At 44.6% G+C, this 12,588-nt stretch overlaps 1 protein-coding gene and 1 long non-coding RNA gene across 13 annotated transcripts in view; one reads left to right on the forward strand and one right to left on the reverse strand.

The window, feature by feature from the left end:
* The window catches only part of EPB41L2 (erythrocyte membrane protein band 4.1 like 2), a 245,713-nt gene that overhangs the window by 132,840 nt on the left and 100,285 nt on the right, over nucleotides 1–12,588 (reverse strand). The window lies entirely within an intron of this gene.
* LOC123366434 lies at nucleotides 637–7,293 on the forward strand. Its single transcript, XR_006578069.1, has 5 exons — nucleotides 637–745; nucleotides 4,172–4,281; nucleotides 5,414–5,535; nucleotides 5,675–5,725; nucleotides 6,716–7,293. It is a non-coding gene; the product is annotated as an uncharacterized LOC123366434 (long non-coding RNA).

Genomic DNA, 12,588 nt, shown 5'->3' on the forward strand with positions numbered 1-12,588 from the left:
CCCTCTTGTTTAAAAACAGTAGGCTATTAGTTCAGGGCTCCTACTGATCTCCACAAATTCTAAATCATGCAAGGACAGAGGTAGTCTCTACGTTCATTAATTTAGTGATTTTGAGTCATACATGCCAATTTAAATTGCACTCAGAAACCAACTGGAAAAGCTGGGGTATTCTATTCCCGGCACGAAGCACCAGCAAGTGGGCTCCCAGTTTCTGCAGTAGCTAAAGTTTCCAAATGGACTTCATGTCTAACCACAAATGGAATTAATACAGTAAGACAGATTGAGGTGACAAATATATGGATAACAAATGAGAGCTGCATCCACCTAAGAGGTCATAAGCCTTCTTGTCAAATGGAGACGGTCACTGCTGATACTTGTAAAAAGCAACAATGAGTCCTGTGGCACCTTAAAGACTAACAGATGTATTGGAGCATAAGCTTTTGTGGATGAATACCCACTTAGTCAGACGTATGGGGTCTGATACTTGGACATCCAAAAGCAGCATATCGTGCCTTTATTTAACACAGTTAACATAACTCATTTTCATCGAGAGGCTTGACGGATATATAGGGCACAGTTTATAATCAACTACTCATTATTACAGTTGTGCTGAGCAACCAGCCATGACCAGCAGCAAGAGAATGGAGGTCAGTCAAAGCATTGCATGTTCGCGGTTAGGATCCACCTCCGCCACCAAAAGTAAAACCAAATAATCAAAGGACACTTCCTGGAATAAGATACTGTAGTAAGTGAGAAGTTACAAGAATGTTAACTGAAAATATTTGAGTCCTACAGTCACATAATGCAGAGATTTGATTTAAGCTCACATTTAAATACTCAAGTTTTATACTTGTTATTTTCCCTAAATTGTTATAAAAATTAAAGAAAAGAACTTTTGTCATGTTTAATAGATCTCTAGCGGCACTGAATGCTGCTTTTATATAACTGCCTAATTTCAAGATTAAAGCAGAATTTAATTTGTGATTGAAAATATAGAGACTGTCAAATTTATTTAGACATTAGTTTTACGGAAATATTTGATGATTTCAGGAAATGCCTGGATTTAATGTAAATTGTGCCAAATCTGAAATACTAGCTATAAATTTGCCAGATTCTGAGAAGTCATTCCTCCAGAAAACATTTGGGTACAAATGGGCAACAAATTCTATAAGAAATCTGGGAATTCACATCTCAAATCAACCTAGAAGAGCTTCACGATTTAAATATCAAACCACTACTTCAGCAAACAGAAAAAGACCTGGAGTGTTGGGGGAACTATGCAATTTCTTGGTTGGGAAGAACAGCCCCAGTCAAAATGAAAATTTTGCCAAAGATGCATCTTTCTTACTTCAAAATCCTTCTGTAATCATCCCAGATAAAACTCTGGCAGGAACACAGAGGATGTCATTAGAATTTATATGGAATAATAAATAAATAAATAAATAAATAAAAAAGGGTGAGTGCAGATACTTTGTATAAACCCTTTACACAGGGTGGACTAGCTGTTCCAAATATTCAGTGGTACTTTCAAGCCAGCCAGCACACAAAGCAGTAGTGGACATTGAGCACTTTGACCCAGACCAACCCAGGTCTTTACTGAACAAGAAAACTGTGTCAATGAAAACATTCTTTGTCTACCAATTAATTAAAATTCATTTTAAAAAAAAACAAAACCACACTCTCCAGAAATTACACCTCCTTTTAGCAAAGGCTATTCTATGGGCTTGCAATAGAACTGAAGATAAAATAAATTCTTTCCCCTCACCAATGACACCAATTGCAAGTAATCCCAATCTTAACCCAAATAATGAACCAGAGAGCTTTAAAGACCGGGAGTCCATATGGAATGCATATGGTTGTCCAGCTACTCAGTAAAGAAACTTTTCTAAATAATTTAGACATCAAAATTAACTTTAACTGACCCACTCTCCTGTGGTACCCATACTATCAAGTTAGACACTGTTTCTCAACTTCCTAAAAAATGGTTTTATACAGAAAACTAACTTTAATAGAAGCAATGGCATCTGGTCAATTAGGAAACTATCACCAATTGTTGAATATTTATTACCAAATAACCTTTTGGTAGCCCTCCTAGGGCTTCCTAGCAGAAATGGCTACACAAAAGAAAATGAATTAATTTCTCATCTGCTAGGCTGCCTCTCACTGGAAAAAAAATAAATAGTCCAACTATAGAGGAATAGTTCAAAAAAAAATAAGGGAGGTTGTTATGGAAAAACTAACACACTAATTACATACCCAGCATAAAATGGGCTGAAGAGAATTAAATACTTGAATAAATGGCAACCAAATATCTAATATTAGAATATTAGAAGTACATTCACTAGCAAAAAACAGCATACATGTTCTTTTTTTTTTAATATTAACAATTGATAGACATACCTGCTCTCTGAAATATGTATAATCAGAGATTTCACTCAATTTAATAAAAAAACTAGAAACAATGTCACCGGTTTTGTAATTATGTTCACTCTGTAATACGGTAACACTCAAAGAGAGAGGTCTGATGATTATATTACTGTGTAATATCTCTGAACAAAAGTTCACTGTTGTAATGATTATTGTTTTGACATTTACATGGCAAGGATTTTTTAAATCTGTTTATACTTCCTAAAACTGACATACTTACTTAAGTTGCTATTAGTCAAACCACATTTTGCTATTTATTTCTACTTTTACATGGCACTACCAAATTACTGTTTTATTTCTCTTGCATGCACATATCCATCCCAACTCTGGTACCAGAGCTAGAAATCATCTTTTCTGGGAAACAATCCACAACTATCAGCTTGCCAAAGAAAACTGAGCATATGCATTCTTTTGCAAGTATAGCATAGTCAAATTGTAAGTTTCAGTGTTAACAGTGGCAGTGCCAATTGAAACTGATTAGCTAGGAAGCAGTAATCTAGCCTTATGAAAAAAATTAAGTGAACTTCAAAGTGGCATCTTCTATTTCAGTGGTTCTCAAACTTTTGTAGTGATGACCCCTTTCATACTGCAAGCCCTTGAGTGCGACCTCCCCCAATATATTTAAAACATTTTTTTTATATATTTAAACACTATTATAAATGTTGGAGGCAAAGCGGGGCTTGGGGTGGAGGCTGACAGCTCACAACCCCCCATGCAATAACCTTGCGACTCCCTGAGGGGTCCCAACTCCCAGTTTGAGAACCCCTGTTCTATTTGAGAGCACATTTTCACATATTTATTGTTCCAACTACCAGTATTTGTATATCTATATAAACTGTGTCATCCTCCCCATCATTATAAGGGGTTTGTCTACACAAATATCTAGTTCACAGCAAACCGGGGTGCTAGCCTACTGGGGACTATCTGTCCAGGTGGACTTGGCTGACTGGGGACTAAAATCAAAGCTCATTAAACTATTAATGTGTGTGAGCAAAGTCTACACCAGGGATATCAAACTCAAATCACCATGAGGGCCACATGAGGACTAGTACATTGGCTCGAGGGCCGCATCATTGACACCTTTTCATATAAAGATACAAAAGCCACCCCTTCCATGAGGCCCTGCCCCTGCCCTCCCTCTTCCACGCCCCCATTCCAAACCCTTCCCCAAAGTCCCCACCCCAACTCCGCACCAAGACTGTTTGGGGAATATTTTTACGTAATTTTATTCATTTGTTTTGTGAATCTCATTTATGCTTGTACTCTGATTTGTGGACTAGAACCTCCATTTTGTATTTGACCCAACTTTGTGTCTTGTATGAAAAATAGTTTAAGCTGGTATATGCATAGGCTACTTCAGATGTAGGTATAACATAGTGGAGGAGGAGGGGGTGTTTCTCACCTTGTGAGGTGCTAACACAGAAAGTCATCCAGCCAGCTTCTAACAATTATTGACTTGCTAGCGATGCTCCCCCCCATGTAACAAGGCATATTGTGCACATGAACTCAGCATGACTGGGTCATGAGCTTTCACATTGGGGAATCATGAGTAAAACAATGTTTATAACCACAAGGACTTCAATGGTGAGTCCCTGTACACAGGCAGCAGCAAGAGAGAGACTTGTTTCAGGGGAAACAAAGGACTCTCCACCTAACTTGAACACAGACGTACCTCAGACACTGATAGAGGGCTGAGATCAGACGAAGATGCAATTGTGCTCAAGTTTATGTTGTTTTTCCATAGATATGAGAGAGAGAGAAGTTCCCTTTCCAAAGCCTGAATGTTTCTTGCTTTCACTGTCACATGGTTACACTGAAAGGTGTAACTAGAGAAACAACAAGTCACCCAGTCAGGTGAGCACGTCTGCAGGAACACATCTGAGCAACTGGGATGTGCCCTACAGTTGAAGCCCCAGTTCCAGGGTCTGGACAGCAGGGTTCCAATGCCAAGAGGGGTTTTCCAGACATAGGATCTGCACCTGGCGAGTGTGCCTCAGACACCCAGATAAACAAGCCACAAATCAATCAGAAAGAGTAATCCTTTAGGGGAGAGACACTTACTGGAAAAATCAGACAGTGGGCTGTTTCTTTCAGCTGAATATACAGGTATTAGCTAAGTATTACAGGTATATACAGGTATTACCAGGGCCGTCCCTAGCTATTCTGGGGCCCTACATGTGGGGGAGGCCTCTGCAGGGCAGCAGTGGGCAAGGAGCAGGCCCCAGGCCTCTGAGGGGGAGGAGCAGGGGGAGGGCTGGCGAGGAGCGGGAACCCCCCCCCCCCCAGCACTCACCAGCGACATGGCTAGGGCCAAGTTGCTGCACTCCTGCCGCTGGTGAGTGCAGCCCCGGCCCTGCTGCAGAGTTCAGGGGAGTGGGGGTGGAGCAGGGCAGAAAGAGGCAGGGCTGAGGCAGGGACAGGGCGGGGCTGGGTGGAGCGGCACGCAGCTGCGCAGCTGCATACTTCGCATATGGGTAAGGACGGCCCTGGATATTAGAAGGGGGGCTTGAAGAGATGGTTGCCCTTGGGAGAAATGTATGTGGTGGTGATATCAATTTTTTGCTTGTACGTTTTGGAGTATTCTTTATCCAAACATTACTAGAATGGAAGCCAAATTTTAAAAACAGTCACCTTTTTATTTTCATTTCAAGTACAGTATGTCAATTTCTCCATTTTAAGTGTGTAATATCCTGGTCCTCCAGCCTCTGCCAGGATGGTTGGTCTTTTTTCCAGGAGGCTCCTATAGTTCATTGTGCAGCCACCAGGCATTGAAAAATCATTGTGCTTCCTTTAATCCTGTACCTGAGCTGGTAAATCGCAGGAGAAAGGATAGTGTAGTATCCTATGAGAGAGACACAGCTGAGATGCAGAAGATATTGATTCATAAGGGTGATTTTGTGATATCTCTACTAAATATAGAGGAAGAGATCTCTAACAAAAATGTATCTATGCTAACATAAAAAAGTTTCCCTTTTTCAACTAATAGGGTCCACAGATTTATGTCCTTGGGCACTTCAGTCTGCTTTCAGTTTGGGGAGGACAGAACCAGACCTTTCGGTCACTGGCAGCAGAGGAAAGGCCCCATCTCCCAAGCTCCCTCTGATAAAGGTAACTTCCACAGCCAGGATAATCCAAAATCAGATTGTGTTAAATACAATTTGAAGAAAAAGTACTTATATTGGAGAGAATGTAAATTCCACCAAAAAATGAACCCAAATCCTTGGATGTTAATTTCCATCTATTCTAGATGCTCTATTTGTCCGCAGGTGGCCTATACTTGATGAAAGGAAGTTTTCAGGTAAGCATGTGTTAAAGTCCACAGATCCACTGTAATGAGATTTTCATAGAAATATAACTCTAGGGTGGGAAGCATGATCATCCTTTAAATAGGGATATCCAAAATGAGGTAGATTATATATAAAAATATCTCCTTCACTTAGGCTCTAAGATCTGAAGGAGAAGACTTCTGCCAAAAGAAAGGAAATGACATTGACTAAACTTGGATAACCAATATGTAGATACTGAGCTAATGGCAGACTAGCAAACCTCAATACAGGACAAATGATTACTCTTGCTCTGAGACTGATGCTTAAGTGAAGGAGGAATATTTCTTCAGTTTACTTAAAGGAATGAATGCTATGACAGTACTTGTCTGAATTAAAAGTACATTAGTGGGCCTTATTAGAGAAAGTTCTAAACTTCAGATAAATTAATTCTGATTGGAGATAGTAGCCATTGGCAGGCCTACTCTAATGGACAGGAAGTATAACAATGCCTTCTACAGGGGATCGATTTGAATATGCTGTAATGAGCAGAGTGAGGTTCCAAGATTGTGATCTTGCAGGGTTGAAATAATGCTGATTTCTTAAGGAAACATTTAATATTGGATTTGTTCAAGAGCAGGAAGCTTTGTACATGTCAAGAATATTATACCACAGAGACATGACCCTTTTGCTAAGGCACTCATACACTCACAATAAAGCTCTGCTGGGGAAACTCAAAGCTGTGTTTTACCGGTTTAACACATTAAACAATGGACTTTCCACCAGCCAGTATAATACATTCTATTCATTGACTTCTCTTTTGGAGTCCATGAGAGTAATAATCCTAGTGTTCATTGTAACTTGTGTGGCCCCAGATGGATGGATAGTCTTGCAATAGCAGACCTCCTCAGTGAGGTAGAGGCATCTGAAGAACCAACAATAGGTTAATCAGGCCTGAGGATCATAGCCTCTTCAGAAAGACTAACAAAATCACTAACACTCTCTCATTCCTATCTTCTGTACAGTGGAAAAGGTGAGAAGACATACAGAAGGGACCTTTCCATCTTTGCAAGATGTCATTACCACTTCACATCTGGGTCCTGGCACACACAGACCGCAGGACATTTTATTATTGTTTCCAGATGCAAAGAGGTAGATCAACAGCCCACCAAGTTAACTTATGTTGATTGAGATATTTTTGGGTACAGGAATCATGCTGCTAATCTGACTTCTGACAAGCAAGTTTTCATGTTCTTTTCCTTCTTGGTGGGAAGTGCACACAGAGATATGAACTTTGCTCAGCCAGGACAGGAGTAGGGATAGGCCTGATCATGTTCTTCCTTGTTACTATGAAAACCTTATCAGACACCTTGGGTGTCATGACCAGAACAGGTATGTTAGCTATGGAAGGAGTAGCATTGTGTATGAGACCTCAATGAATCAGTTTCCAGCTAGTGGATACGGTGCTTTTTCTGGTAGCCATTCCCTGAATTAAGTGGGCAAAGATTCCTTCACAATAAAAATCTGATTATCTGCATTCACCAACTGAGGGATTAGAGAATACATAATTGGAGCTAGAGCTCTGCTAATGGATGATATAGGGGTGAGCTGTGGAGGGGATACTCAGGATTACTGGAGAGATATCACATGAATGATAATCATTGAAAAATGCCTGTGTATGAGATCAGAATTCCCAATGGGTTCCAATAAAAAGTAGATGTCACAAAAACAAACATGTGTTTTTCATTATGGCCATCTTCCTCTTCTGTTAACATTTTTCTGAGATTAAAACTTGTACCTGACAGCATGAATCTTCAGTCCAAGCCTCTGATTGACTTCCCATAGCATCATGTGTCTGTGTCTGTACTGAATCCAAGCTGCTTCAGGAACTGTATCGCTGTGTTTTTGCTTCAGCTTTCTTTTTACTTAGAATCCTGATCAGAAAAAATTGTCTGGAAAGAGAAGTGATTTTCCTTCTTCCCTAAAGCCAATGTTATTGCAACAACGATCCTGGAGAAACACCCTGGAAGCATATGTAAGATCAAATGATAATGACTGAAGATGGATAAAGAAAACGGCTGCCAGCCATTTGCAGAACGTAAGGATGGTCTGAGGATGGTAAAATGGGTTGCTCTGTAGACGAGCCTCTTTTAGGAACCTATTTACGTATTTGAAATAGGGCCTGAGCTGCTTTTCCTTGATTCACTAGGGGTAGAAATAGGATAAAGAGCTTGCTCCCCTTGAGGATCTGTATAATCAAATTTAAGCTTCACAAGCCTAAGCAGCCATCTTAATGGACTGCAAATGGAAAGGAAGAGGAATTCCACATTAGAAAATACTGTAAATAATACATAATCGAAAAATTAGTATCTGAAAAAGGCATGTATGGTAATTGCCCCAATGTAAAGATATTGAAGGACATGCAATTATAAACAAAGAAGACGCGAGATTGACTCAGTTGAGAGCTACAGGACTAGAATTGGATGAAGTGAAAATTATTTCTCTAACTGGAGATAAATAAATTAGATAAGATATTTTGTATCACTCGTACTTATGACCAGCTAACTGTTCTACTTAAGATCCAAGTTCAGCTACTTAAAAAAATTGCCTTGCTCACTACCATTTATGATATGTAAATTTCATACCTGGTTCAACTGTTCACAGGAGCAGGAGTAACTATTACCCTCCTCTCCCCCCACCCCCCTTTAAGATCAGAACACAGTAAAATCTAATATTCTGGTTACCTTAGTGCTGTTCATTCTGGTCACCATTGTATTGGAATATTGCAGAGAAAACAATTCTAATGACTAGCCTGCCCATGGTAACTCTCAAGAATATAGTGTATGAAAAGTAGTGACAGGGACAAGGGACCGCCTAGCAAGCCCGAGATCTGTTTGTTCACTACACTTTTAAACAGGAAACTGCCTTACATGAGGAATAGATAATTGCCTTACAGTAGAGATCTCATGCCTTCAACTCTGCAACAAGAGAAGCCTACTTACATTAATGACAACCTGAAAGAAACAAGTCCTGACAAATTTAATTGAAGTTTCATTGGTACAAATATTCCTATATATTGTTCAAGAACTCGAAGAGAATTACTACTTTTACTTAAATTGTAAGCTCTTTAGGGGGATGTGTCTTTTTGTTTTGTACATCGCTGAGCACAATGGGGTCCTAATCGAGGACTGTGGCTCCTAGGCACTACAGTAATACAAATAATAGTAATAAAACATAATAGCCAGTTCTTGGAAACATGTATTTGAGAACATATGACTAAGAATGATCAAGAATCTGGAGTAGCTATTAGGAACTAAGATAACAGGAAGAGAGTGACTTCTGTACTGGGTAAAATCAAGTTTTATTTTTCTAAAGCAAATAAGCCATTCAAAAGCAACCAAACATTTATTTCTAAACAAGCTGTGCAATGTATTAAAATTCTTTCGTCTACTGTATCCTCTGAGTGGAGCGGCCACTCGTACTGGGGGAAGAAAACCCTGCTGAGGCAATCTGCTTGCGTATTGCAGTCCCCCGGGAGGTGTACAGCCCTCAGGGAGATATCGTGGGCTATACAGCACTCCCATAGGCTCAAGGCTTCCCAGCAGAGGGCTAGGGAGCGAGTCCCGCCTTCCCTGTGGTGTTGTCCGTGAGGACCCTGACCACCTTGCCACGAAGGTGCGTGTGGAAGGCCACGCACGCCAACCATACTGCCCTGAGCTCCTTGACATTTATGTGAAGGGACAAGTCCGGGATCACACACGTCCCCTGCGTGGTCTCCCTAGCCGAGGTCTGACACATTGGTCACCAGATCCATAGATGGGTTGGCCTCCTGAAAGGGAACCCCTTGCAGCACATTGCTTGGATAAGACCACCATTGAAGGGAAGCCAGAATCGGGGACAGAACCGTGAGGACCTTGTCTAGCCCATCCCGGGCCTGGAAGAATTAGGGAGGCTAGCCAGAGCTGGAGGGGCCTCATTCGGAGCCTGGCATGGCGGACCACATACGTACATGCCGCCATGTGACCGAGAATTGGAAGGCACGCCCTTGCCGTTGTCACCGGGAAAGCTGTGACCGAGGTGATGAGACCTCTTAGGGCCTCGAACCTGTCCAGGGGGAGAGAGGCTGTGGCCCTGGAGGACTCCAGCAGCGCTCCAATGAACTCTATGCGCTGAACTGGAACTAAGGTTGATTTGGTCTTGTTCACTACTAAGCCGAGACTGGTGCATGTTGAAAGGAGAGCTCCACGTGGGTCTGCACCTTGGAACAAGAGTCACCCTTGAGAAACCAGTCATCCAGGTATGGGAAGATCTGTAACTCCTCCCGCCTGAGGTAGGCAGCTACCACACAGTCATACACTTCGTGAAAACCCTGGGTGCCATGGATAGGCCAAACGGGAGGACTGCAAACTGGTAGTGGTCCATCTCCACTAGGAAGCGGAGGAAGCGCCTGTGCCCCTCAAAAATATGGATGTGGAAGTATGCGTCCTGGAGGTCCAGGGCTGCATACCAGTCCCCCGGGTCCAGGGATGGGATAATAGAGGCCAGGGACACCATGCGGAACTTGGAGCAGGCTAGAAAATGGTTTAGGCTCCGCAGGTCCAGGATGGGCCTGAGGCCCCCTTTGGCCTTCGGGATCAGGAAATAACGAGAGTAGAAGCCCTTGCCCTGGAATTCTACTGGTACTCTTTCCACCGCCCCCAAGTGCAGTAGACGGTCCAACTTCTGCCCTAGGAGGTGGGCATGCGCAGGGTCCCTTGGACCTACAGGGGAGGGCGGGTGGTTTGGAGGGGGTGAGGTGAACTGGAACCTGTAGCCCTTGGAAATGGTGCTGAGGACCCACTGGTCTGATGTGATAACGGGTCCACACCATGCGGAAGGCAGACAAATGGTTGCAGAACACCAACTTTATTGATTGGGTGGGGTCTCCCTGGCAACAAGGCCTGGTGCCCCTCTGCAACCAGTCAAAACAGTCTTTCCCTGCCTCTTTCCCTTAGAAAGGGTGGAGTGGGACTACTGCTGAGACCGGCGTTTTTAGTGTCTCGGTCTCTTATACGGGGGCTCATATCTGCTCCTCGCAGGTTGAGCCGATGGTTGCAGTTTGGCCTTGTCCTTAGCTGGAGGGACGTAGAGGTCCAAGGTCTGCAGGGTGGTGGGGGAATCCTTCATCCCATGCAGCCTGATGTCCATCTGGTCCACAAACAGCACCTTTCCATCAAACGGGAGGACCTGCATAAGGGATTGGGCCTGCATCGACAGTCCATATGGGAGGAGCCATGACACCCTGCGCATGGAGATCCCTGAAGCCATGGAGCGGGCTGCTGTGTCGGCTGCATCTGACACCACTTGCAGGGCTGCTTTCACTGCCGCCAGCCCCTCTTCTAGTAGCGTCTTAAAGTCCTTCCTGTCCCTGTCTGAGAGGAGAGGCTCAAAACTTAGGCAGAGACTCACACAGGTTAAAGTCGTATCTGCTCAGTAAGGCCTGGTGGTTAGCTACCCTGAGCTGGAAGCTTGCCAAGGAACAAATCTTTCTACCGAAGAAGGAGTCCAGTCGTCTGGTGTCATTCTTGGGGGTAGGTGCAGGTTGGCTCTGATGCTCTCTGTGGTTTACCAACTCTACCACAAGTGAGTTAGGTGCCGGATGGGAATACAGGTACTCATGGTCCTTGGCGGGCACAAAGTACTTTCTTTCAGCCTTCTTGGAGATTGGCGCCAAGGAGGCGGAAGTTTGCCACAGGGTGTTGGAAATGTTGGCTACACCCTGGTGCAGGGGCAGAGCCACGTGGCCTGGTTCCGAGGGGGACAACACATTAAAGAGGGACTCTGAGGGGCCCTCCATTTCCTCGGCTTGCAGCTGAAGGCTGGATGCCACTCGCTTTAGCAGGTCTTGGTGTGCCTTAAAATCCTCCTGAGGGATTGGTGGCGGAAGCACCGTTATGGTGTCGTCCGGTGCCGGGGAAAGAACCAGCAGGGAGCCGTGGGCCTCGGTCAGTACCGGGGGGGGGTGTAGAGCCCCAGATCAGAGTCTGGACACAGGTCCGCCGACTCGTGGCCCGATCTTCTCTTAGGCGGCTGGACAAGGCTGATGGAGCCTGAGACGCTCTGGCGACCAAGTGGGCGCCCGTCTGGGCGGGCATCTGCGGCCACGGTGCCCATTGGCACCACTTTCCCTGCCACAGGGCCCCTTGCCACTTAGCCGAGACTTAGCTGAGGGCCTGGTGGCGGCAGCTGTCCCAGCTGAGCCGCGCGGGCCGAGAATAGGCAGTTGGGTGCTGAGGCCGAGATCACCATCGAGCGCATGATGTCACAGGAACAGTATGGACGGCGGTGCCTACGATGCCGCCTCCCTCATAACCTGGACCTTGAAGTCGAGGAATGGTACCCGCACGAAGAGCTGCTTCGGTACCTATGCCAGCAGCGGGAGCTCCGGTGCTGAGGAATCACAAGAGAAATCTTGAGCACTACATCTAGTTGAGCAGGAACTAGAACGAGAATGATGACGCCTATCCCATCGAGACCGGCTACGGTAGTCGTGTTGCGAAGGGAAACGTTCCCAATGCCTCTCTCGATGCCTGTGCTCGCTGGCAGGCGGCATAGAGGGTCCCCGAGACCCCCATCCGGGTGGTGACCGGGACGGTCTGGTCAGCGTCAAGGGAGGAGTGAGCTGCCGGATGACCGGTTGCTGTGCACTGAACGGTGCGGGGAATGGTCCTTAGAGTGGGAACTGCGACCTGCAGGACAGGTTTGATGGACACCCAATGGAGGTTTGCCCCGGGACCAGGGACCTGTCACCAGTTGCGTGCCTGGAACCGGGAGACTTAACGTCTTTCGCAGCCTTCATCGCCTGTGGCGTCGATGGCATCCATAACGGTGGAGAAGTGCATGCGGACGGTGCCGGGCT

Source organism: Mauremys mutica, chromosome 3 (assembly GCF_020497125.1).
Source record: "Mauremys mutica isolate MM-2020 ecotype Southern chromosome 3, ASM2049712v1, whole genome shotgun sequence".
NCBI lineage: Eukaryota > Metazoa > Chordata > Testudines > Geoemydidae > Mauremys > Mauremys mutica.